Here is a 4717-nt window from a genome sequence, read left to right on the forward strand (position 1 = left end):
TCCTATAACAAAGGGGGTTAAGCTTACCATCACCATCTTTCTGAATATCACATACTTTAGACATAAAATGGAACTGCTATTTTCCAAAAACCATGGATATTCTAAAATTTAAATCCCTATAGAATGTTAAAAAACAATTACACATTTTTACACGAAAATTTAGAAATCAAACCATATTCAACATTGTAGCAGTACAATCCTGCTACATTTTGTTTTTATTGTTTCTTGTTTACTTTTATTACCTTTTTTTTTTACAGATATTTACTTGAAATAGAGCATAGCAATAATTGATATGACATTGGAAGCAGTACGCCTTTAGAAGGCCAAACTGATGGGTATTTTAGGCATGGCTTTAATATTACATATTGCTATCTTCTGTGTAGTTGCTTAGTTCACAGATACCAGCAGACGGAGTTAGTCAGGGTGAGATTTCTACCCATTAATTTCTGTCTCTCACTCAATCACCATGGAAGAGTAACACTAGTAACCCTGTCGTGCAGTTGCTTTTTAGTTTTTCTGAGTCTCAGAATTAGGGACACAGAAAAATCACCCCTTTCTGAAATGGCCCCTAATTAAATACTCTCTGACAATATGGCGGGTGTATACACTCGAATCTTTCCCTCTGGTTGCGTGCCACGTAGGAGAAGTCCCCACAGAACAAAACCCAGTGCTATTTTTGAGATTCTCAAAGGCCACGAGCTCTGTTTCCACTTTTCTTCACAATGCCCACCTCTGGTCACTTACCTTCCTTGTAGGGAGCACAGTGAGCCCTGCCATCTACAAGAGCTGGTAAGAAAGTACAGATTGCTTCCATCTTTTCTCTGCATTGTGGACTGTCCTTCCAACTTCTTAGTACCTTCATGTTTTTCTGTCACTTCTTTCCATACTCCCAGCAAGCTCCTCCTGTTTTCTTCTTTGACAAGCTTTCCACTGTTCGGACTCTTATCTTGGAGAGGCTGTATTTCGTTAGTGGTTATCACTCCACCATTTCTTTCCAATTGGTTGCTATTTAAACTAGTTATTCTAAAATGTTTTAGTTTTAGTATCTTATCTATATTATTATACTAATGATGACAATCATACTTCAAAATTAAAAAATAGCATTCAAATCCTCATAAAGTGTAAAAATAGGTATCACTATATTTTAAACATGAATTATTACTTTTTATGAAATGAATTCTTTGTAATATACATTCTGTATTATTTCATATTAATGTGTATTACACTTCTACAAACTCAGTGGCATAAAATTATCACACCAATTATTAGTTTGTAGTTCTGTAGGAAAACTTCTGGGTAGCATTCCTGTTTCCCTCTTTTGAGTATTACAATGACAGAATCAAAGCACAGATGTATTGGTCTTACATACAAAGGCTCTTGGAAACCATCTCCTTGGAAGCATCTTCCAAGGTTGATTGCATTGTTGGAAGAATTCGTTAGAGTGCAGAAGTTCTGTTAGTCCTGAGAGCTGTTGGTTGAAGCCTATTATCAGAGCCTAGCTTTTGAGGTTGTATCCACGTCCTTCCATATCAGCTGTTGGTCTTCATCGTCAAACAAGCAACTGCGTATATCCTTGTTGAACTTATGACTTTTCATGCCATAAGCCCAGAAAACTACTTTTTAAGGATTATTGGACTACTTGAGGCTAAACTAGAAAATCCTTTTGCCTTGGAATGATAATAATGATTGAAGAGATGTTTTATATTTATCAGAGTGTTGCCTTGGAAATGGAAACGCTCATACAAGGAAAAGATCGTATTAGACTCTTAGCTGCCACAAATTATGAATTTTTCAAATGCCATTTACTAATACTTTCTTGACTTTTAGTTTTAAAATGGTGATTCTTTTAATTCCTTCTTTTATCATTCGGTCCTCTTTACCTACCACTTTCTACAGTCAAATGAGTGTCCCAATATATTCTATTATCTGCTTTACCTTCACAATTTGAAATTACATTTAACCATTCTAACCTACCAAACATCACAGCTTCACTTATTTTACATTAAATGTGCTAAGAACTCTGCCACTAGCCTACCTTTGGGAAAAATCATTTCACACAAAGCTAGCTGTATGATATGATGCTGAATGTCATAATTAATTGAGTTCACTACAGTGCAGAGTATTGGTTATTTAAACCCATTATCAAGAGACTGACTGGGACCCCCCTATTGTCTCTGCTTCCAGAACCATAAGAAGGTGTTGAACTGCATATGCCTCGCCGGGGATGGATGAAAATTCAAGATTTTCAGTGTGCTTTCTACTAAATAAGCATTGTTTTCGCAGTCTAACAAAGTGAAAGAATCAGAAATAGAATCATTTTAAATCAAGGGCTAACTATACTCATTAAACTAGTCAGATTTCTTTCTTTTTTTGTCCTAGGACAACTAGCTGATTTCACAACAATTACACAGGGGTCTACTTCTTCTCACTGACTGTGTCTGCAGTTTGTGCCTCCCTTTCACTGCTCTGTTTATTTGGCATCAGTGTGACCATTACTGAGCTATTGTAGCTGTATAAGAAATATTGACATCAGGAAAGCCAGTTCCCAGCCATGTACTTGCCTTTAGTCTTTTGAAATGCTTTAACTACACTGGTCATATGCACCTCCATATAAGTTTTAAAATCAGGTTATCAAGTTCTGAAAAATGATATTATTGCATTGATTTCCTATATTAATCTGGGAGATAAAATTTTTATAATATTGAAACTTCCTAGCTGTGAACTAAATATAATTTTCACCTGTAATCTGATTTTTTTGTGTCATTCAATACTTTTAGTTGTACTTTTTTCCTAAATGGCCTCATATGTATAACAAGATTTGTTCTAAGTATCTTATTTTTGTTATATGTGTTATGCTAATTCCAAGCACTGTTTCTATTTATTCATGGCTCATGTAAAACAGGTGAAATTTTACACACCAATTCTATTCTTTAAATTAATTTGTTTGTTTATATGTTTTGTTTGTTTATTGAGTACTGGGAATCCAATTCAGGATGTTGCACTTGCCAGGCAGGTGCTATGTCATGGGGCTATGTCCCCAGCCCACTAACTTTATAACTTGTACATATTTCAAGTAATTTTTATAATTTAGTGGTAGATTCTTTCAAATTTTATCTATACAGTGGCAAAATGGTCATCATAATACTTTTATTGCTTATTTTTCTATCTGACTTATTCTTGACCTATCATTGTACAGTTTAGGAATTTTCCTTCTCTCTCTCTCTCTCTCTCTCTCTCTCTCTCTCTCTCTCTCTCTCTCTCTCTTTCTCTCTCTCTGATAAAAATTGTGATGTATTCTGTATTAAGCACAGCTCTTGGAAAATGAGGGAAAATTATTCCAAGTTATTTGCGGTAGAATTTCTACATGCAAAGGGTTCCAAATAGTTTTCATACCAATAGAATAGAAATGTATTTTGTAACAGTTGTTGAAAGTCCAACTCCAATAGAAGACAACTTTTTAAAATTAATGTTCAGCATTATTCAGTTTTTGTTATTTATATTAACTCTTCTTTTCTAGAATACATGGACCAATTATATCTTTGATTCAGACTATTTTTTATATTTCTTGATTTATTCTTGTAAAGTTTTGTGTGTAGCCCATTTCTGTTTAGGCTATTTTCATATTGTATTATATGTACACTTTTGATTTTTCTACTTATAGCAGCTCAAAAATTATTCTTTTTACAAATCTATGATAACATATTTTTTCCAATTGCTAAAAATTGACTTGGGGTGTTGCATATAGATATAGTGAAATAACTTGATTCATGTATACCACATCTATGATCAAATCAGGCATTTCATCTCCTACAACTTCTTTGTAATGGAAAATTTCAAACTCCTGTCTTCTAGTTTTTTATAAGCTATATAATAAATCATTGTTAACAGCTACTAGAGTAGCTGTGTTGCAATCCCATGTACTAAAAATTACCTCTCACTTAACACTGGAAATTATTTCTATCTGACTTCTAAAACACAGTGTAAGCACTAGGTGAGTAGTGGTTTACTGTACTGTTTAGGGAAAAAAGCTAAGAAACAATCTATACATGCCCAGTACAGATCCATTTCATGAAAATATTTTGAGTTGAAGTTGGTTGAATCTACCAAGAAGAAGGCTCACATTGCATTAGTTTGGTTTTAGTATTAGGCATAAGAATAATGACACCTTCGAGAAAGATAATAAAGATAGTAATCAGGAGGGTCCTGAGCAAGACGTGAGTGGTGTTGGGAACTTTCTGTCTGTTTCTATCCATGTAGTGCGTGCCTACTCTCCAGTGCCCTGATGGGCATTTGAAAATCTTCTGATTCCTCAGGTAGACATCAGGACTGTTCAAATTCAGATCTAGCAAGCCTACTTCATAAATCCTGCATATAATCATTCATATGTTTTATATTGTGTCTGTTCCTCTAGAGAACTCTAATACATAGATAAAATCAATGATCTGTCAAAGTTCTTTACAATTTTAGATTTTAAAAAGCCCAGAAGTTCTGCAAGAAAATAAATAGAAAAAGATAGTTTTGAAGAGAATTGAGCTGAACAGAAAAAGTTTCAATTTGTTTCCTTACTTTTGTACATGTCAGAAGAAGAAGACAAAAGTGGTATAAAGACATCTGCAAGCACCAAGTGTGTTCCTAGTGGAACAACCACTAGGGTGGGATTTCCTCTTGATTTCACCCTAACAAGCTTTGAGTGAAGTGCTACACTATTCATAAGAAA

This window comes from Octodon degus, unplaced genomic scaffold (assembly GCF_000260255.1).
Source record: "Octodon degus isolate 3935 unplaced genomic scaffold, OctDeg1.0 scaffold00036, whole genome shotgun sequence".
Lineage (NCBI taxonomy): Eukaryota > Metazoa > Chordata > Mammalia > Rodentia > Octodontidae > Octodon > Octodon degus.